We start from the raw sequence: 23,811 nt of genomic DNA, 5'->3' as shown, positions 1-23,811 counted from the left end.
GGAGACAAGTCTGCTGGAGGACGATGTATTGAATCGGGACGCAATTTGAGTGATCCATCGTCATTAGGAGGCCCTGAACGTTACAATTCACTATCAGTTTTTCGTCCGATTCGAAAATCTTTTAGTCACAGCAGAACGGCCATAAGGTGCCCGAGGCAGCAATAGACCCATGGAGACAAGTCTGCTGGAGGACGATGTATTGAATCGGGACGCAATTTGAGTGATCGATCGTCATTAGGTGGCCCTGAACGTTACAATTCACTATCAGTTTTTCGTCCCATTCGATAATCTAGACTCACGGGAGAACGACCATCTGGTGCCCGAGGCAGCAATAGACCCATGGAGACAAGTCTGCTGGAGGACGATGTATTTAATCGGGACGCAATATGGGTGTTCCAACGTCATTAGGTGGCCCTGAACGTTACAAGTCACTATCAGTTTTTCGTCCGATTAAATCTTTGATTCACAGCAGAACGGCCATTACCTGCCCGAGGCAGTAATAGACCCATGGAGACTAGTCTGCTGGAGGACGATGAATTGAATCGGGACGCAATTTGAGTGATCCATCGTCATTAAGTGGCCCTGAACGTTACAATTCACTATCAGTTTTTCGTCCGATTCGATAAACTAGACTCACAGCAGAACGGCCATAAGATGCCCGAGGCAGCAATAGACCCATGGAGTCAAGTCGGCTGGAGGACGATGTATTGAATCGGGACGCAATTTGTGTGGTCCATCGTCATTAGGTCTCCCTGAATGTTACAATTCACTGTCTGCTTTTCGTCCGATTCGAAAATCTTTGACTCACAGCTGAACGGCCATAAGGTGCCCGAGGCAGCAATTGACCCATGGAGACAAGTCTGCTGGAGGACGATGTATTGAATCGGGACGCAATTTGAGTGTTCCATCGTCATTAGGAAGCCCTGAATGTTACAATTCACTATCAGTTTTTCGTCCCATTCGATAATCTACACTCACGGGAGAACGACCATAAGGTGCCCGAGGCAGCAATAGACCCATGGAGACAAGTCTGCTGGAGGACGATGTATTGAATCGATACGCAATTTGAGTGATCCATCGTCATTAGGTGGCCCTGAACGTTACAATTCACTATCAGTTTTTCGCCCGATTAAATCTTTGACTCACAGCAGAACGGCCATAAGCTGCCCGAGGCAGCAATAGACCCATGAAGACAAGTCGGCTGGAGGATGATGTATTGAATCGGGACGCAATTTGTGGTCCATCGTAATTAGGTGGCCCTGAATGTTACAATTCACTATCAGTTTTTCGTCCGATTCGAAAATCTTTGACTCACAGCAGAACGGCCATAAGGTGCCCGAGGCAGCAATTGACCCATGGAGACAAGTCTGCTGGACGACGATGTATTGAATCGGGACGCAATTTGAGTGTTCCATCGTCATTAGGTGGCCCTGAACGTTACAATTCACTATCAGTTTTTCGTCCCATTCGATAAACTAGACTCACAGCAGAACGGCCATAAGATGCCCGAGGCAGCAATAGACCCATGGAGTCAAGTCGTCTGGAGGACGATGTATTGAATCGGGACGCAATTTGTGTGGTCCATCGTCATTAGGTGGCCCTGAATGTTACAATTCACTATCAGTTTTTCATTCGATTCGAAAATCTTTGACTCACAGCAGAACGGCCATAAGGTGCCCGAGGCAGCAATTGACCCATGGAGACAAGTCTGCTGGAGGACGATGTATTGAATCGCGACGCAATTTGAGTGTTCCATCGTCATTAGGAAGCCCTGAATGTTACAATTAACTATCAGTTTTTCGTCCCATTCGATAATCTAGACTCACGGGAGAACGACCATAAGGTGCCCGAGGCAGCAATAGATCCATGAAGACAAGTCTGCTGGAGGTCGATGTATTGAATCGGGACGCAATTTGTGTGGTCCATCGTCATTAGGTGGCCCTGAATGTTACAATTCACTATCAGTTTTTCGTCTGATTCGAAAATCTTTGACTCACAGCAGAACGGCCATAAGGTGCCCGAGGCAGCAATACACCCATGAAGACAAGTCTGCTGGAGGTCGATGTATTGAATCGGGACGCAATTTGTGTGGTCCATCGTCATTAGGTGGCCCTGAATGTTACAATTCACTATCAGTTTTTCGTCTGATTCGAAAATCTTTGACTCACAGCAGAACGGCCATAAGCTGCCCGAGGCAGTAATAGACACATGGAACAAGTCTGCTGGTGGACGAGGTATTGAATCGGGACGCAATTTGAGTGTTCCATCGTCATTAGGAGGTCCTGAACGTTACAACTCACTATCAGTTTTTCGTCCGATTCGAAAATCTTTGAGTCACAGCAGAACGGCCATAAGGTGCCCGAGCAGTAATAGACCCATGGAGACAAGTCTGCTGGAGGACGATGTATTGAATCGGGACGCAACTTGAGTGATCCATCGTCATTAGGTGGCCTGAACGTTACAATTCACTATCAGTTTTTCGTCCGATTCGAAAATCTTTGACTCGCAGCAGAACGGCCGTAAGGTGCCCGAGGCAGCAATAGACCCATGGAGACAAGTCTGCTGGAGGACGATGTATTGAATCGGGACGCAATTTGAGTGTTCCATCGTCATTAGTTGGCCCTGAACGTTACAATTCACTATCAGTTTTTCGTCCGATTCGAAAATCTTTGACTCACAGCAGAACGGCCGTAAGGTGCCCGAGGCAGCAATAGACCCATGGAGACAAGTCTGCTGGAGGATGATGTATTGAATCGGGACGCAATTTGAGTGATCCATCGTCATTAGGTGGCCCTGAACGTTATAATTCACTATCAGTTTTTCGTCCGATTCGAAAATCTTTGACTCACAGCAGAACGGCCATAAGGTGCCCGAAACAGCAATAGACCCATGGAGACAAGTCTGCTGGAGGACGATGTATTGAATCGGGACGCAATTTGAGTGATCCATCGTCATTAGGAGGCCCTGAACGTTACAATTCACTATCAGTTTTTCGTCCGATTCGAAAATCTTTTAGTCACAGCAGAACGGCCATAGGGTGCCCGAGGCAGCAATAGACCCATGGAGACAAGTCTGCTGGAGGACGATGTATTGAATCGGGACGCAATTTGAGTGATCGATCGTCATTAGGTGGCCCTGAACGTTACAATTCACTATCAGTTTTTCGTCCCATTCGATAATCTAGACTCACGGGAGAACGACCATCAGGTGCCCGAGGCAGCAATAGACCCATGGAGACAAGTCTGCTGGAGGACGATGTATTTAATCGGGACGCAATATGGGTGTTCCAACGTCATTAGGTGGCCCTGAACGTTACAAGTCACTATCAGTTTTTCGTCCGATTAAATCTTTGATTCACAGCAGAACGGCCATTACCTGCCCGAGGCAGTAATAGACCCATGGAGACAAGTCTGCTGGAGGACGAGGTATTGAATCGGGACGCAATCTGAGTGTTCCAACGTCATTAGGAGGCCCTGAACGTTACAATTCACTATCAGTTTTTCGTCCGATTCGAAAATCTTTGACTCACAGCAGAACGGCCATAAGGTGCCCGAGGCTGCATTAGACCCATGGAGACAAGTCTGCTGGATGACGATGTATTGAATCGGGACGCATTTTGAGTGTTCCTTCGTCATTACGTGGCCCTCAACGTTACAATTCACTATCAGTTTTTCGTCCGATTCGAAAATCTTTGACTCACAGCAGAACGGCCATAAGGTGCCCGAGGCAGCAATTGACCCATGGAGACAAGTCTGCTGGAGGACGATGTATTGAATCGGGACGCAATTTGAGTGTTCCATCGTCATTAGGTGGCACTGAACGTTACAATTCACTATCAGTTTTTCGTCCGATTCGAAAATCTTTGACTCACAGCAGAACGGCCATAAGGTGCCCGAAACAACAATAGACCCATGGAGACAAGTCTGCTGGAGGACGATGTATTGAATCGGGACGCAATTTGAGTGAATCATCGTCATTAGGTGGCCATGAACGTTACAATTCACTATCAGTTTTTCGTCCGATTCGAATATCTTTGACTCACAGCAGAACGGCCATAAGGTGCCCGAGGCAGCAATAGACCCATGGAGACAAGTCTGCTGGAGGACGATATATTTAATCGGGACGCAATTTGAGTGATCCATCGTCATTAGGAGGCCCAGAACGTTACAATTCACTATCAGTTTTTCGTCCGATTCGAAAATCTTTTAGTCACAGCAGAACGGCCATAAGGTGCCCGAGGCAGCAATAGACCCATGGAGACAAGTTTGCTGGAGGACGATGTATTGAATCGGGACGCAATTTAAGTGATCGATCGTCATTAGGTGGCCCTGAACGTTACAATTCACTATCAGTTTTTCGTCCGATTCGAAAATCTTTGACTCACAGCAGAACGGCCATAAGGTGCCCGAGGCTGCAATAGACCTATGGAGAAAAGTCGGCTGGAGGACGATGTATTGAATCGGGACGCAATTTGAGTGATCCATCGTCATTAGGTGGCCCTGAATGTTACAATTCACTATCAGTTTTTCGTCAGATTCGAAAATCTTTGTCTCACAGCAGAACGGCCATATGGTGCCCGAGGCAGCAATAGACCCATGAAGACAAGTCGGCTGGAGGACGATGTATTGAATCGGGACGCAATTTGTGTGGTCCATCGCCATTAGGTGGCCCTGAATGTTACAATTCACTATCAGTTTTTCGTCTGATTCGAAAATCTTTGACTCACAGCAGAACGGCCATAAGGTGCCCGAGGCAGCAATTGACCCATGGAGACAAGTCTGCTGGAGGACGATGTATTGAATCGCGACGCAATTTGAGTGTTCCATCGTCATTAGGAAGCCCTGAATGTTACAATTAACTATCAGTTTTTCGTCCCATTCGATAATCTAGACTCACGGGAGAACGACCATAAGGTACCCGAGGCAGCAATAGACCCATGGAGACAAGTCTGCTGGAGGACGATGTGATGAATCGGGACGCAATTTGAGTGATCCATCGTCATTACGTGGCCCTGAACGTTACAATTCACTATCAGTTTTTCGTCCGATTCGAAAATCTTTGACTCACAGCACAACGGCCATAAGCTGCCCGAGGCAGTAATAGACACATGGAACAAGTCTGCTGGAGGACGAGGTATTGAATCGGGACGCAATTTGAGTGTTCCATCGTCATTAGGAGGTCCTGAACGTTACAACTCACTATCAGTTTTTCATCCGATTCGAAAATCTTTGAGTCACAGCAGAACGGCCATAAGGTGCCCGAGGCAGTAATAGACCCATGGAGACAAGTCTGCTGGAGGACGATGTATTGAATCGGGACGCAACTTGAGTGATCCATCGTCATTAGGAGTCCTTGAACGTTACAATTCACTATCAGTTTTTTGTCCGATTCGAAAATCTTTGACTCGCAGCAGAACGGCCATAAGGTGCCCGAAACAGCAATAGACCCATGGAGACAAGTCTGCTGGAGGACGATGTATTGAATCGGGACGCAATTTGAGTGATCCATTGTCATTAGGTGGCCCTGAACGTTACAATTCACTATCAGTTTTTCGTCCGATTCGAATATCTTTGACTCACAGCAGAACGGCCTTAAGGTGCCCGAGGCAGCAATAGACCCATGGAGACAAGTCTGCTGGAGGACGATATATTTAATCGGGACGCAATTTGAGTGATCCATCGTCATTAGGAGGCCCTGAACGTTACAATTCACTATCAGTTTTTCGTCCGATTCGAAAATCTTTTAGTCACAGCAGAACGGCCATAAGGTGCCCGAGGCAGCAATAGACCCATGGAGACAAGTCTGCTGGAGGACGATGTATTGAATCGGGACGCAATTTGAGTGATCGATCGTCATTAGGTGGCCTTGAACGTTACAATTCACTATCAGTTTTTCGTCCGATTCGAAAATCTTTGACTCACAGCAGAACGGCCATAAGGTGCCCGAGGCTGCAATAGACCTATGGAGAAAAGTCGGCTGGAGGACGATGTATTGAATCGGGACGCAATTTGAGTGATCCATCGTCATTAGGTGGCCCTGAATGTTACAATTCACTATCAGTTTTTCGTCTGATTCGAAAATCTTTGACTCACAGCAGAACAGCCATAAGGTGCCCGAGGCAGCAATTGACCCATGGAGACAAGTCTGCTGGAGGACGATGTATTGAATCGCGACGCAATTTGAGTGTTCCATCGTCATTAGGAAGCCCTGAATGTTACAATTAACTATCAGTTTTTCGTCCGATTCGATAATCTAGACTCACGGGAGAACGACCATAAGGTACCCGAGGCAGCAATAGACCCATGGAGACAAGTCTGCTGGAGGACGATGTGATGAATCGGGACGCAATTTGAGTGATCCATCGTCATTAGGTGGCCCTGAACGTTACAATTCACTATCAGTTTTTCGTCCGATTCGAAAATCTTTGACTCGCAGCAGAACGGCCGTAAGGTGCCCGAGGCAGCAATAGACCCATGGAGACAAGTCTGCTGGAGGACGATGTATTGAATCGGGACGCAATTTGAGTGTTCCATCGTCATTAGTTGGCCCTGAACGTTACAATTCACTATCAGTTTTTCGTCCGATTCGAAAATCTTTGACTCACAGCAGAACGGCCGTAAGGTGCCCGAGGCAGCAATAGACCCATGGAGACAAGTCTGCTGGAGGATGATGTATTGAATCGGGACGCAATTTGAGTGATCCATCGTCATTAGGTGGCCCTGAACGTTATAATTCACTATCAGTTTTTCGTCCGATTCGAAAATCTTTGACTCACAGCAGAACGGCCATAAGGTGCCCGAAACAGCAATAGACCCATGGAGACAAGTCTGCTGGAGGACGATGTATTGAATCGGGACGCAATTTGAGTGATCCATCTCCATTAGGAGGCCCTGAACGTTACAATTCACTATCAGTTTTTCGTCCGATTCGAAAATCTTTTAGTCACAGCAGAACGGCCATAAGGTGCCCGAGGCAGCAATAGACCCATGGAGACAAGTCTGCTGGAGGACGATGTATTGAATCGGGACGCAATTTGAGTGATCGATCGTCATTAGGTGGCCCTGAACGTTACAATTCACTATCAGTTTTTCGTCCCATTCGATAATCTAGACTCACGGGAGAACGACCATCAGGTGCCCGAGGCAGCAATAGACCCATGGAGACAAGTCTGCTGGAGGACGATGTATTTAATCGGGACGCAATATGGGTGTTCCAACGTCATTAGGTGGCCCTGAACGTTACAAGTCACTATCAGTTTTTCGTCCGATTAAATCTTTGACTCACAGCAGAACGGCCATTACCTGCCCGAGGCAGTAATAGACCCATGGAGACAAGTCTGCTGGAGGACGAGGTATTGAATCGGGACGCAATCTGAGTGTTCCATCGTCATTAGGAGGCCCTGAACGTTACAATTCACTATCAGTTTTTCGTCCGATTCGAAAATCTTTGACTCACAGCAGAACGGCCATAAGGTGCCCGAAACAGCAATAGACCCATGGAGAGAAGTCTGCTGGAGGACGATGTATTGAATCGGGACGCAATTTGAGTGATCCATCGTCATTAGGAGGCCCTGAACGTTACAATTCACTATCAGTTTTTCGTCCGATTCGAAAATCTTTGACTCACAGCAGAACGGCCATAAGGTGCCCGAAACAACAATAGACCCATGGAGACAAGTCTGCTGGAGGACGATGTATTGAATCGGGACGCAATTTGAGTGATCCATCGTCATTAGGTGGCCCTGAACGTTACAATTCACTATCAGTTTTTCGTCCGATTCGAATATCTTTGACTCACAGCAGAACGGCCGTAAGGTGCCCGAGGCAGCAATAGACCCATGGAGACAAGTCTGCTGGAGGACGATATATTTAATCGGGACGCAATTTGAGTGATCCATCGTCATTAGGAGGCCCAGAACGTTACAATTCACTATCAGTTTTTCGTCCGATTCGAAAATCTTTTAGTCACAGCAGAACGGCCATAAGGTGCCCGAGGCAGCAATAGACCCATGGAGACAAGTCTGCTGGAGGACGATGTATTGAATCGGGACGCAATTTGAGTGATCGATCGTCATTAGGTGGCCCTGAACGTTACAATTCACTATCAGTTTTTCGTCCGATTCGAAAATCTTTGACTCACAGCAGAACGGCCATAAGGTGCCCGAGGCTGCAATAGACCTATGGAGAAAAGTCGGCTGGAGGACGATGTATTGAATCGGGACGCAATTTGAGTGATCCATCGTCATTAGGTGGTCCTGAATGTTACAATTCACTATCAGTTTTTCGTCAGATTCGAAAATCTTTGTCTCACTGCAGAACGGCCATATGGTGCCCGAGGCAGCAATAGACCCATGAAGACAAGTCGGCTGGAGGACGATGTATTGAATCGGGACGCAATTTGTGTGGTCCATCGCCATTAGGTGGCCCTGAATGTTACAATTCACTATCAGATTTTCGTCTGATTCGAAAATCTTTGACTCACAGCAGAACGGCCATAAGGTGCCCGAGGCAGCAATTGACCCATGGAGACAAGTCTGCTGGAGGACGATGTATTGAATCGCGACGCAATTTGAGTGTTCCATCGTCATTAGGAAGCCCTGAATGTTACAATTAACTATCAGTTTTTCGTCCCATTCGATAATCTAGACTCACGGGAGAACGACCATAAGGTGCCCGAGGCAGCAATAGACCCATGGAGACAAGTCTGCTGGAGGACGATGTGATGAATCGGGACGCAATTTGAGTGATCCATCGTCATTAGGTGGCCCTGAACGTTACAATTCACTATCAGTTTTTCGTCCGATTCGAAAATCTTTGACTCACAGCAGAACGGCCATAAGCTGCCCGAGGCAGTAATAGACACATGGAACAAGTCTGCTGGAGGTCGAGGTATTGAATCGGGACGCAATTTGAGTGTTCCATCGTCATTAGGAGGTCCTGAACGTTACAACTCACTATCAGTTTTTCATCCGATTCGAAAATCTTTGAGTCACAGCAGAACGGCCATAAGGTGCCCGAGGCAGTAATAGACCCATGGAGACAAGTCTGCTGGAGGACGATGTATTGAATCGGGACGCAACTTGAGTGATCCATCGTCATTAGGAGTCCTTGAACGTTACAATTCACTATCAGTTTTTTGTCCGATTCGAAAATCTTTGACTCGCAGCAGAACGGCCATAAGGTGCCCGAAACAGCAATAGACCCATGGAGACAAGTCTGCTGGAGGACGATGTATTGAATCGGTACGCAATTTGAGTGATCCATCGTCATTAGGTGGCCCTGAACGTTACAATTCACTATCAGTTTTTCGTCCGATTCGAATATCTTTGACTCACAGCAGAACGGCCTTAAGGTGCCCGAGGCAGCAATAGACCCATGGAGACAAGTCTGCTGGAGGACGATATATTTAATCGGGACGCAATTTGAGTGATCCATCGTCATTAGGAGGCCCTGAACGTTACAATTCACTATCAGTTTTTCGTCCGATTCGAAAATCTTTTAGTCACAGCAGAACGGCCATAAGGTGCCCGAGGCAGCAATAGACCCATGCAGACAAGTCTGCTGGAGGACGATGTATTGAATCGGGACGCAATTTGAGTGATCGATCGTCATTAGGTGGCCCTGAACGTTACAATTCACTATCAGTTTTTCGTCCGATTCGAAAATCTTTGACTCACAGCAGAACGGCCATAAGGTGCCCGAGGCTGCAATAGACCTATGGAGAAAAGTCGGCTGGAGGACGATGTATTGAATCGGGACGCAATTTGAGTGATCCATCGTCATTAGGTGGCCCTGAATGTTACAATTCACTATCAGTTTTTCGTCAGATTCGAAAATCTTTGTCTCACAGCAGAACGGCCATATGGTGCCCGAGGCAGCAATAGACCCATGAAGACAAGTCGGCTGGAGGACGATGTATTGAATCGGGACGCAATTTGTGTGGTCCATCGCCATTAGGTGGCCCTGAATGTTACAATTCACTATCAGTTTTTCGTCTGATTCGAAAATCTTTGACTCACAGCAGAACGGCCATAAGGTGCCCGAGGCAGCAATTGACCCATGGAGACAAGTCTGCTGGAGGACGATGTATTGAATCGCGACGCAATTTGAGTGTTCCATCGTCATTAGGAAGCCCTGAATGTTACAATTAACTATCAGTTTTTCGTCCGATTCGATAATCTAGACTCACGGGAGAACGACCATAAGGTACCCGAGGCAGCAATAGACCCATGGAGACAAGTCTGCTGGAGGACGATGTGATGAATCGGGACGCAATTTGAGTGATCCATCGTCATTAGGTGGCCCTGAACGTTACAATTCACTATCAGTTTTTCGTCCGATTCGAAAATCTTTGACTCACAGCAGAACGGCCATAAGCTGCCCGAGGCAGTAATAGACACATGGAACAAGTCTGCTGGAGGACGAGGTATTGAATCGGGAAGCAATTTGAGTGTTCCATCGTCATTAGGAGGTCCTGAACGTTACAACTCACTATCAGTTTTTCGTCCGATTCGAAAATCTTTGAGTCACAGCAGAACGGCCATAAGGTGCCCGAGGCAGTAATAGACCCATGGAGACAAGTCTGCTGGAGGACGATGTATTGAATCGGGACGCAATTTGAGTGATCCATCGTCATTAGGTGGCCCTGAACGTTACAATTCACTATCAGTTTTTCGTCCGATTCGAAAATCTTTGACTCACAGCAGAACGGCCATAAGCTGCCCGAGGCAGTAATAGACACATGGAACAAGTCTGCTGGAGGACGATGTATTGAATCGGGACGCAATTTGAGTGTTCCATCGTCATTACGTGGCCCTGAACGTTACATTTCACTATCAGTTTTTCGTTCGATTCGAAAATCTTTGACCCACAGCAGAACGGCCATAAGGTGCCCGAGGCAGCAATAGACCCATGGAGACAAGTCGGCTGGAGGACGATGTATTGAATCGGGACGCAATTTGAGTGTTCCATCGTCATTAGTTGGCCCTGAACGTTACAATTCACTATCAGTTTTTCGTCCGATTCGAAAATCTTTGACTCACAGCAGAACGGCCGTAAGGTGCCCGAGGCAGCAATAGACCCATGGAGACAAGTCTGCTGGAGGACGATGTATTGAATCGGGACGCAATTTGAGTGATCCATCGTCATTAGGTGGCCCTGAACGTTATAATTCACTATCAGTTTTTCGTCCGATTCGAAAATCTTTGACTCACAGCAGAACGGCCATAAGGTGCCCGAGGCAGCAATAGACCCATGGAGACAAGTCTGCTGGAGGACGATGTATTTAATCGGGACGCAATTTGAGTGTTCCTTCGTCATTAGGAGGCCCTGAACGTTACAATTCACTATCAGTTTTTCGTCCGATTCGAAAGTCTTTGACTCACAGCAGAACGGCCATAAGGTGCCCGAGGCAGCAATAGACCCATGGAGACAAGTCTGCTGGAGGACGATGTATTGAATCGGGACGCAATTTGAGTGTTCCATCGTCATTAGGTGGCCCTGAACGTTACAATTCACTATCAGTTTTTCGTCCGATTCGAAAATCTTTGACTCACAGCAGAACGGCCATAAGGTGCCCGAAACAGCAATAGACCCATGGAGAGAAGTCTGCTGGAGGACGATGTATTGAATCGGGACGCAATTTGAGTGATCCATCGTCATTAGGAGGCCCTGAACGTTACAATTCACTATCAGTTTTTCGTCCGATTCGAAAATCTTTTAGTCACAGCAGAACGGCCATAAGGTGCCCGAGGCAGCAATAGACCCATGGAGACAAGTCTGCTGGAGGACGATGTATTGAATCGGGACGCAATTTGAGTGATCGATCGTCATTAGGTGGCCCTGAACGTTACAATTCACTATCAGTTTTTCGTCCCATTCGATAATCTAGACTCACGGGAGAACGACCATCAGGTGCCCGAGGCAGCAATAGACCCATGGAGACAAGTCGGCTGGAGGACGATGTATTGAATCGGGACGCAATTTGAGTGTTCCATCGTCATTACGTGGCCCTGAACGTTACATTTCACTATCAGTTTTTCGTCCGATTCGAAAATCTTTGACCCACAGCAGAACTGCCATAAGGTGCCCGAGGCAGCAATAGACCCATGGAGACAAGTCGGCTGGAGGACGATGTATTGAATCGGGACGCAATTTGAGTGTTCCATCGTCATTAGTTGGCCCTGAACGTTACAATTCACTATCAGTTTTTCGTCCGATTCGAAAATCTTTGACTCACAGCAGAACGGCCGTAAGGTGCCCGAGGCAGCAATAGACCCATGGAGACAAGTCTGCTGGAGGACGATGTATTGAATCGGGACGCAATTTGAGTGATCCATCGTCATTAGGTGGCCCTGAACGTTATAATTCACTATCAGTTTTTCGTCCGATTCGAAAATCTTTGACTCACAGCAGAACGGCCATAAGGTGCCCGAGGCAGCAATAGACCCATGGAGACAAGTCTGCTGGAGGACGATGTATTTAATCGGGACGCAATTTGAGTGTTCCTTCGTCATTAGGTGGCCCTGAACGTTACAATTCACTATCAGTTTTTCGTCCGATTCGAAAATCCTTGACTCACAGCAGAACGGCCATAAGGTGCCCGAAACAGCAATAGACCCATGGAGACAAGTCTGCTGGAGGACGATGTATTGAATCGGGACGCAATTTGAGTGATCCATCGTCATTAGGAGGCCCTGAACGTTACAATTCACTATCAGTTTTTCGTCCGATTCGAAAATCTTTTAGTCACAGCAGAACGGCCATAAGGTGCCCGAGGCAGCAATAGACCCATGGAGACAAGTCTGCTGGAGGACGATGTATTGAATCGGGACGCAATTTGAGTGATCGATCGTCATTAGGTGGCCCTGAACGTTACAATTCACTATCAGTTTTTCGTCCCATTCGATAATCTAGACTCACGGGAGAACGACCATCAGGTGCCCGAGGCAGCAATAGACCCATGGAGACAAGTCTGCTGGAGGACGATGTATTTAATCGGGACGCAATATGGGTGTTCCATCGTCATTAGAAGGCCCTGAACGTTACAAGTCACTATCAGTTTTTCGTCCGATTAAATCTTTGACTCACAGCAGAACGGCCATAACCTGCTCGAGGCAGTAATAGACCCATGGAGACAAGTCTGCTGGAGGACGAGGTATTGAATCGGGACGCAATCTGAGTGTTCCATCGTCATTAGGAGGTCCTGAACGTTACAATTCACTATCAGTTTTTCGTCCGATTCGAAAATCTTTGACTCGCAGCAGAACGGCCATAAGGTGCCCGAGGCTGCATTAGACCCATGGAGACAAGTCTGCTGGATGACGATGTATTGAATCGGGACGCATTTTGAGTGTTCCATCGTCATTACGTGGCCCTCAACGTTACAATTCACTATCAGTTTTTCGTCCGATTCGAAAATCTTTGACTCACAGCAGAACGGCCATAAGGTGCCCGAGGCAGCAATTGACCCATGGAGACAAGTCTACTGGAGGACGATGTATTGAATCGGGACGCAATTTGAGTGTTCCATCGTCATTAGGTGGCCCTGAACGTTACAATTCACTATCAGTTTTTCGTCCGATTCGAAAATCTTTGACTCACAGCAGAACGGCCATAAGGTGCCCGAAACAGCAATAAACCCATGGAGACAAGTCTGCTGGAGGACGATGTATTGAATCGGGACGCAATTTGAGTGATCCATCGTCATTAGGTGGCCCTGAACGTTACAATTCACTATCAGTTTTTCGTCCGATTCGAATATCTTTGACTCACAGCAGAACGGCCAAGAGGTGCCCGAGGCAGCAATAGACCCATGGAGACAAGTCTGCTGGAGGACGATATATTTAATCGGGACGCAATTTGAGTGATCCATCGTCATTAGGAGGCCCTGAACGTTACAATTCACTATCAGTTTTTCGTCCAATTCGAAAATCTTTTAGTCACAGCAGAACGGCCATAAGGTGCCCGAGGCAGCAATAGACCCATGGAGACAAGTCTGCTGGAGGACGATGTATTGAATCGGGACGCAATTTGAGTGATCCATCGTCATTAGGTGGCCCTGAATGTTACAATTCACTATCAGTTTTTCGTCAGATTCGAAAATCTTTGTCTCACAGCAGAACGGCCATATGGTGCCCGAGGCAGCAATAGACCCATGAAGACAAGTCGGCTGGAGGACGATGTATTGAATCGGGACGCAATTTGTGTGGTCCATCGCCATTAGGTGGCCCTGAATGTTACAATTCACTATCAGTTTTTCGTCTGATTCGAAAATCTTTGACTCACAGCAGAACGGCCATAAGGTGCCCGAGGCAGCAATTGACCCATGGAGACAAGTCTGCTGGAGGACGATGTATTGAATCGCGACGCAATTTGAGTGTTCCATCGTCATTAGGAAGCCCTGAATGTTACAATTAACTATCAGTTTTTCGTCCGATTCGATAATCTAGACTCACGGGAGAACGACCATAAGGTACCCGAGGCAGCAATAGACCCATGGAGACAAGTCTGCTGGAGGACGATGTGATGAATCGGGACGCAATTTGAGTGATCCATCGTCATTAGGTGGCCCTGAACGTTACAATTCACTATCAGTTTTTCGTCCGATTCGAAAATCTTTGACTCACAGCAGAACGGCCATAAGCTGCCCGAGGCAGTAATAGACACATGGAACAAGTCTGCTGGAGGACGAGGTATTGAATCGGGACGCAATTTGAGTGTTCCATCGTCATTAGGAGGTCCTGAACGTTACAACTCACTATCAGTTTTTCGTCCGATTCGAAAATCTTTGAGTCACAGCAGAACGGCCATAAGGTGCCCGAGGCAGTAATAGACCCATGGAGACAAGTCTGCTGGAGGACGATGTATTGAATCGGGACGCAATTTGAGTGATCCATCGTCATTAGGTGGCCCTGAACGTTACAATTCACTATCAGTTTTTCGTCCGATTCGAAAATCTTTGACTCACAGCAGAACGGCCATAAGCTGCCCGAGGCAGTAATAGACACATGGAACAAGTCTGCTGGAGGACGATGTATTGAATCGGGACGCAATTTGAGTGTTCCATCGTCATTACGTGGCCCTGAACGTTACAATTCACTATCAGTTTTTCGTTCGATTCGAAAATCTTTGACCCACAGCAGAACGGCCATAAGGTGCCCGAGGCAGCAATAGACCCATGGAGACAAGTCGGCTGGAGGACGATGTATTGAATCGGGACGCAATTTGAGTGTTCGATCGTCATTAGTTGGCCCTGAACGTTACAATTCACTATCAGTTTTTCGTCCGATTCGAAAATCTTTGACTCACAGCAGAACGGCCGTAAGGTGCCCGAGGCAGCAATAGACCCATGGAGACAAGTCTGCTGGAGGACGATGTATTGAATCGGGACGCAATTTGAGTGATCCATCGTCATTAGGAGGCCCTGAACGTTATAATTCACTATCAGTTTTTCGTCCGATTCGAAAATCTTTGACTCACAGCAGAACGGCCATAAGGTGCCCGAGGCAGCAATAGACCCATGGAGACAAGTCTGCTGGAGGACGATGTATTTAATCGGGACGCAATTTGAGTGTTCCTTCGTCATTAGGAGGCCCTGAACGTTACAATTCACTATCAGTTTTTCGTCCGATTCGAAAGTCTTTGACTCACAGCAGAACGGCCATAAGGTGCCCGAGGCAGCAATAGACCCATGGAGACAAGTCTGCTGGAGGACGATGTATTGAATCGGGACGCAATTTGAGTGTTCCATCGACATTAGGTGGCCCTGAACGTTACAATTCACTATCAGTTTTTCGTCCGATTCGAAAATCTTTGACTCACAGCAGAATGGCCATAAGGTGCCCGAAACAGCAATAGACCCATGGAGAGAAGTCTGCTGGAGGACGATGTATTGAATCGGGACGCAATTTGAGTGATCCATCGTCATTAGGAGGCCCTGAACGTTACAATTCACTATCAGTTTTTCGTCCGATTCGAAAATCTTTTAGTCACAGCAGAACGGCCATAAGGTGCCCGAGGCAGCAATAGACCCATGGAGACAAGTCTGCTGGAGGACGATGTATTGAATCGGGACGCAATTTGAGTGATCGATCGTCATTAGGTGGCCCTGAACGTTACAATTCACTATCAGTTTTTCGTCCCATTCGATAATCTACACTCACGGGAGAACGACCATCAGGTGCCCGAGGCAGCAATAGACCCATGGAGACAAGTCGGCTGGAGGACGATGTATTGAATCGGGACGCAATTTGAGTGTTCCATCGTCATTACGTGGCCCTGAACGTTACATTTCACTATCAGTTTTTCGTCCGATTCGAAAATCTTTGACCCACAGCAGAACGGCCATAAGGTGCCCGAGGCAGCAATAGACCCATGGAGACAAGTCGGCTGGAGGACGATGTATTGAATCGGGACGCAATTTGAGTGTTCCATCGTCATTAGTTGGCCCTGAACGTTACAATTCACTATCAGTTTTTCGTCCGATTCGAAAATCTTTGACTCACAGCAGAACGGCCGTAAGGTGCCCGAGGCAGCAATAGACCCATGGAGACAAGTCTGCTGGAGGACGATGTATTGAATCGGGACGCAATTTGAGTGATCCATCGTCATTAGGTGGCCCTGCAGTTTTTCGTCCGATTCGAAAATCTTTGACTCACAGCAGAACGGCCATAAGGTGCCCGAGGCAGCAATAGACCCATGGAGACAAGTCTGCTGGAGGACGATGTATTTAATCGGGACGCAATTTGAGTGTTCCTTCGTCATTAGGAGGCCCTGAACGTTACAATTCACTATCAGTTTTTCGTCCGATTTGAAAATCTTTGACTCACAGCAGAACGGCCATAAGGTGCCCGAGGCAGCAATAGACCCATGGAGACAAGTCTGCTGGAGGACGATGTATTGAATCGGGACGCAATTTGAGTGTTCCATCGTCATTAGGTGGCCCTGAACGTTACAATTCACTATCAGTTTTTCGTCCGATTCGAAAATCCTTGACTCACAGCAGAACGGCCATAAGGTGCCCGAAACAGCAATAGACCCATGGAGACAAGTCTGCTGGAGGACGATGTATTGAATCGGGACGCAATTTGAGTGATCCATCGTCATTAGGAGGCCCTGAACGTTACAATTCACTATCAGTTTTTCGTCCGATTCGAAAATCTTTTAGTCACAGCAGAACGGCCATAAGGTGCCCGAGGCAGCAATAGACCCATGGAGACAAGTCTGCTGGAGGACGATGTATTGAATCGGGACGCAATTTGAGTGATCGATCGTCATTAGGTGGCCCTGAACGTTACAATTCACTATCAGTTTTTCGTCCCATTCGATAATCTAGACTCACGGGAGAACGACCATCAGGTGCCCGAGGCAGCAATAGACCCATGGAGACAAGTCTGCTGGAGGACGATGTATTTAATCGGGACGCAATATGGGTGTTCCATCGTCATTAGAAGGCCCTGAACGTTACAAGTCACTATCAGTTTTTCGTCCGATTAAATCTTTGACTCACAGCAGAACGGCCATAACCTGCTCGAGGCAGTAATAGGCCCATGGAGACAAGTCTGCTGGAGGACGAGGTATTGAATCGGGACGCAATCTGAGTGTTCCATCGTCATTAGGAGGTCCTGAACGTTACAATTCACTATCAGTTTTTCGTCCGATTCGAAAATCTTTGACTCGCAGCAGAACGGCCATAAGGTGCCCGAGGCTGCATTAGGCCCATGGAGACAAGTCTGCTGGATGACGATGTATTGAATCGGGACGCATTTTGAGTGTTCCATCGTCATTACGTGGCCCTCAACGATACAATTCACTATCAGTTTTTCGTCCGATTCGAAAATCTTTGACTCACAGCAGAACGGCCATAAGGTGCCCGAGGCAGCAATTGACCCATGGAGACAAGTCTGCTGGAGGACGATGTATTGAATCGGGACGCAATTTGAGTGTTCCATCGTCATTAGGTGGCCCTGAACGTTACAATTCACTATCAGTTTTTCGTCCGATTCGAAAATCTTTGACTCACAGCAGAACGGCCATAAGGTGCCCGAAACAGCAATAAACCCATGGAGACAAGTCTGCTGGAGGACGATGTATTGAATCGGGACGCAATTTGAGTGATCCATCGTCATTAGGTGGCCCTGAACGTTACAATTCACTATCAGTTTTTCGTCCGATTCGAATATCTTTGACTCACAGCAGAACGGCCAAGAGGTGCCCGAGGCAGCAATAGACCCATGGAGACAAGTCTGCTGGAGGACGATATATTTAATCGGGACGCAATTTGAGTGATCCATCGTCATTAGGAGGCCCTGAACGTTACAATTCACTATCAGTTTTTCGTCCGATTCGAAAATCTTTTAGTCACAGCAGAACGGCCATAAGGTGCTTGAGGCAGCAATAGACCCATGGAGACAAGTCTGCTGGAGGACGATGTATTGAATCGGGACGCAATTTGAGTGATCGATCGTCATTAGGTGGCCCTGAACGTTACAATTCACTATCAGTTTTTCGTCCGATTCGAAAATCTTTGACTCACAGCAGAACGGCCATAAGGTGCCCGAGGCTGCAATAGACCTATGGAGAAAAGTCGGCTGGAGGACGATGTATTGAATCGGGACGCAATTTGAGTGATCCATCGTCATTAGGTGGCCCTGAATGTTACAGTTCACTATCAGTTTCTCGTCAGATTCGAAAATCTTTGTCTCACAGCAGAACTGCCATATGGTGCCCGAGGCAGCAATAGACCCATGGAGACAAGTCTGCTGGAGGACGATGTATTGAATCGCGACGCAATTTGAGTGTTCCATCGTCATTAGGAAGCCCTGAATGTTACAATTAACTATCAGTTTTTCGTCCCATTCGATAATCTAGACTCACGGGAGAACGACCATAAGGTGTCCGAGGCAGCAATAGACCCATGGAGACAAGTCTGCTGGAGGACGATGTGATGAATCGGGACGCAATTTGAGTGATCCATCGTCATTAGGTGGCCCTGAACGTTACAATTCACTATCAGTTTTTCGTCCGATTCGAAAATCTTTGACTCACAGCAGAACGGCCATAAGGTGCCCGAAACAGCAATAAACCCATGGAGACAAGTCTGCTGGAGGACGATGTATTGAATCGGGACGCAATTTGAGTGTTCCATCGTCATTAGGTGGCCCTGAACGTTACAATTCACTATCAGTTTTTCGTCCGATTCGAAAATCTTTGACTCACAGCAGAACGGCCATAAGGTGCCCGAAACAGCAATAAACCCATGGAGACAAGTCTGCTGGAGGACGATGTATTGAATCGGGACGCAATTTGAGTGATCCATCGTCATTAGGTGGCCCTGAACGTTACAATTCACTATCAGTTTTTCGTCCGATTCGAATATCTTTGACTCACAGCAGAACGGCCAAGAGGTGCCCGAGGCAGCAATAGACCCATGGAGACAAGTCTGCTGGAGGACGATATATTTAATCGGGACGCAATTTGAGTGATCCATCGTCATTAGGAGGCCCTGAACGTTACAATTCACTATCAGTTTTTCGTCCGATTCGAAAATCTTTTAGTCACAGCAGAACGGCCATAAGGTGCTTGAGGCAGCAATAGACCCATGGAGACAAGTCTGCTGGAGGACGATGTATTGAATCGGGACGCAATTTGAGTGATCGATCGTCATTAGGTGGCCCTGAACGTTACAATTCACTATCAGTTTTTCGTCCGATTCGAAAATCTTTGACTCACAGCAGAACGGCCATAAGGTGCCCGAGGCTGCAATAGACCTATGGAGAAAAGTCGGCTGGAGGACGATGTATTGAATCGGGACGCAATTTGAGTGATCCATCGTCATTAGGTGGCCCTGAATGTTACAGTTCACTATCAGTTTCTCGTCAGATTCGAAAATCTTTGTCTCACAGCAGAACTGCCATATGGTGCCCGAGGCAGCAATAGACCCATGGAGACAAGTCTGCTGGAGGACGATGTATTGAATCGCGACGCAATTTGAGTGTTCCATCGTCATTAGGAAGCCCTGAATGTTACAATTAACTATCAGTTTTTCGTCCCATTCGATAATCTAGACTCACGGGAGAACGACCATAAGGTACCCGAGGCAGCAATAGACCCATGGAGACAAGTCTGCTGGAGGACGATGTGATGAATCGGGACGCAATTTGAGTGATCCATCGTCATTAGGTGGCCCTGAACGTTACAATTCACTATCAGTTTTTCGTCCGATTCGAAAATCTTTGACTCACAGCAGAACGGCCATAAGCTGCCCGAGGCAGTAATAGACACATGGAACAAGTCTGCTGGAGGACGAGGTATTGAATCGGGACGCAATTTGAGTGTTCCATCGTCATTAGGAGGGCCTGAACGTTACAACTCACTATCAGTTTTTCGTCCGATTCGAAAATCTTTGAGTCACAGCAGAACGGCCATAAGGTGCCCGAGGCAGTAATAGACCCATGGAGACAAGTCTGCTGGAGGACGATGTATTGAATCGGGACGCAACTTGAGTGATCCATCGTCATTAGGAGTCCTTGAACGTTACAATTCACTATCAGTTTTTCGTCCGATTCGAAAATCTTTGACTCGCAGCAGAACGGCCATAAGGTGCCCGAGGCAGCAATAGACCCATGGAGACAAGTCTTCTGGATGACGATGTATTGAATCGGGACGCAATTTGATTGTTCCATCGTCATTACGTGGCCCTGAACGTTACAATTCACTATCAGTTTTTCGTCCGATTTGAAAATCTTTGACCCCCAGCAGAACGGCCGTAAGGTGCCCGAGGCAGCAATAGACCCATGGAGACACGTCGGCTGGAGGACGATGTATTGAATCGGGACGCAATTTGAGTGTTCCATCGTCATTAGGTGGCCCTGAACGTTACAATTCACTATCAGTTTTTCGTCCGATTCGAAAATCTTTGACTCACAGCAGAACGGCCATAAGGTGCCCGAGGCAGCAATAGACCCATGGAGACAAGTCTGCTGGAGGACGATGTATTGAATCGGGACGCAATTTGAGTGATCCATCGTCATTAGGTGGCCCTGAGCGTTATAATTCACTATCAGTTTTTCGTCCGATTCGAAAATCTTTGACTCACAGCAGAACGGCCATAAGGTGCCCGAGGCAGCAATAGACCCATGGAGACAAGTCTGCTGGAGGACGATGTATTTAATCGGGACGCAATTTGAGTGTTCCTTCGTCATTTGGAGGCCCTGAACGTTACAATTCACAATCAGTTTCTCGTCCGATTCGAAAATATTTTAGTCACAGCTGAACGGCCATAAGGTGCCCGAGGCAGCAATAGACCCATGGAGACAAGTCTGCTGGAGGACGATGTATTTAATCGGGACGCAATTTGAGTGATCCATCGTCATTAGGTGGCCCTGAACGTTACAATTCACTATCAGTTTTTCGTCCGATTCGAAAATCTTTTAGTCACAGCAGAGCGGCCATAAGATGCCCGAGGCAGCAATAGACCCATGAAGACAAGTCTGCTGGAGAACGATGTATTTAATCGGGACGCAATATGAGTGTTCCATCGTCATTAGGTGGCCCTGAACATTACAAGTCACTATCAGTTTTTCGTCCGATTAAATCTTTGACTCACAGCAGAACGGCCATAAGCTGCCCGAGGCAGTAATAGACCCATGGAGACAAGTTTGCTGGAGGACGAGGTATTGAATCGGGACGCAATTTGAGTGTTCCATCGTCATTAGGAGGTCCTGAACGTTACAATTCACTATCAGTTTTTCGTCCGATTCGAAAATCTTTGACTCGCAGCAGAACGGCCATAAGGTGCCCGAGGCAGCAATTGACCTATGGAGACAAGTCGGCTGGAGGACGATGTATTGAATCGGGACGCAATTTGAGTGATCCATCGTCATTAGGTGGCCCTGAATGTTACAATTCACTATCAGTTTTTCGTCAGATCCGAAAATCTTTGTCTCACAGCAAACCGACCATAAGGTGCCCGACGCAGCAATAGACCCATGAAGACAAGTCGGCTGGAGGACGATGTATTGAATCGGGACGCAATTTGACTGTTCCATCGTCATTAGGTGGCCCTGAACGTTACAATTCACTATCAGTTTTTCGTCCCATTCGATAATCTAGACTCACGGGAGAACGACAATAAGGTGCCCGAGGCAGAAATAGACCCATGGAGACAAGTCTGCTGGCGGACGATGTATTGAATCGGGACGCAATTTGAGTGATCCATCGTCATTAGGTGGCCCTGAACGTTACAATTCACTATCAGTTTTTCGTCCGATTCGAAAATCTTTTAGACACAGCAGAGCGGCCATAAGGTGCCCGAGGCAGCAATAGACCCATGGAGACAAGTCTGCTGGAGGACGATGTATTTAATCGGGACGTAATATGAGAGTTCCATCTTCATTAGGTGGCCCTGAACGTTACAATTCACTATCAGTTTTTCGTCCGATTCGAAAATCTTTGACTCAGAGCAGAGCGGCCATAAGGTGCCCGAGGCAGCAATTGACCCATGGAGACAAGTCTGCTGCAGGACGATGTATTGAATCGGGACGCAATTTGACTGTTCCATCGTCATTAGGTGGCCCTGAACGTTACAATTCACTATCAGTTTTTCGTCCCATTCGTTAATCTAGACTCACGTTAGAACGACCATAAGGTGCCCGAGGCAGCAATAGACCCATGGAGACAAGTCTGCTGGCGGACGATGTATTGAATCGGGACGCAATTTGAGTGATCCATCGTCATTAGGTGGCCCTGAACGTTACAATTCACTATCAGTTTTTCGTCCGATTCGAAAATCTTTTAGTCACAGCAGAGCGGCCATAAGGTGCCCGAGGCAGCAATAGACCCATGGAGACAAGTCTGCTGGAGGACGATGTATTTAATCGGGACGCAATATGAGTGTTCCATCGTCATTAGGTGGCCCTGAACGTTACAAGTCACTATCAGTTTTTCGTCCGATTAAATCTTTGACTCAAAGCAGACCGGCCATAAGCTGCCCGAGGCAGTAATAGACCCATGGAGACAAGTCTGCTGCAGGACGAGGTATTGAATCGGGACGCAATTTGAGTGTTCCATCGTCATTAGGAGGTCCTGAACGTTACAATTCACTATCAGTTTTTCGTCCGATTCGAAAATCTTTGACTCGCAGCAGAACGGCCATAAGGTGCCCGAGGCTGCATTAGACCCATGGACACAAGTCTGCTGGATGACGATGTATTGAATCAGGACGCAATTTGAGTGTTCCATCGTCATTACGTGGCCCTGAACGTTAGAATTCACTGTCAGTTTTTCGTCCGATTCGAAAATCATTGACTCACAGCAGAACGGCCATAAGGTGCCCGAGGCAGCAATAGACCCATGGAGACAAGTCTGCTGGAGGACGATGTATTGAATCGGGACGCAATTTGAGTGATCCATCGTCATTAGGTGGCCCTGAACGTTACAATTCACTATCAGTTTTTCGTCCGATTCGAAAATCTTTGACCCACAGCAGAACGGCCGTAAGGTGCCCGAGGCAGCAATACACCCATGGAGACAAGTCTGCTGGAGGACGATGTATTGAATCGGGATGCAATTTGAGTGATCCATCGTCATTAGGTGGCCCTGAACGTTACAATTCACTATCGGTTTTTCGTCCGATTCGAAAATCTTTGACTCACAGCAGAACGGCCATAAGGTGCCCGAGGCAGCAATAGACCCATGGAGACAAGTCTGCTGGAGGACGATGTATTGAATCGGGACGCAATTTGAGTGATCGATCGTCATTAGGTGGCCCTGAACGTTACAATTCACTATCAGTTTTTAGTCCGATTCGAAA

Source organism: Schistocerca cancellata, unplaced genomic scaffold, assembly GCF_023864275.1.
Source record: "Schistocerca cancellata isolate TAMUIC-IGC-003103 unplaced genomic scaffold, iqSchCanc2.1 HiC_scaffold_1093, whole genome shotgun sequence".
NCBI lineage: Eukaryota > Metazoa > Arthropoda > Insecta > Orthoptera > Acrididae > Schistocerca > Schistocerca cancellata.
This window is presented reverse-complemented; position numbering follows the sequence as displayed.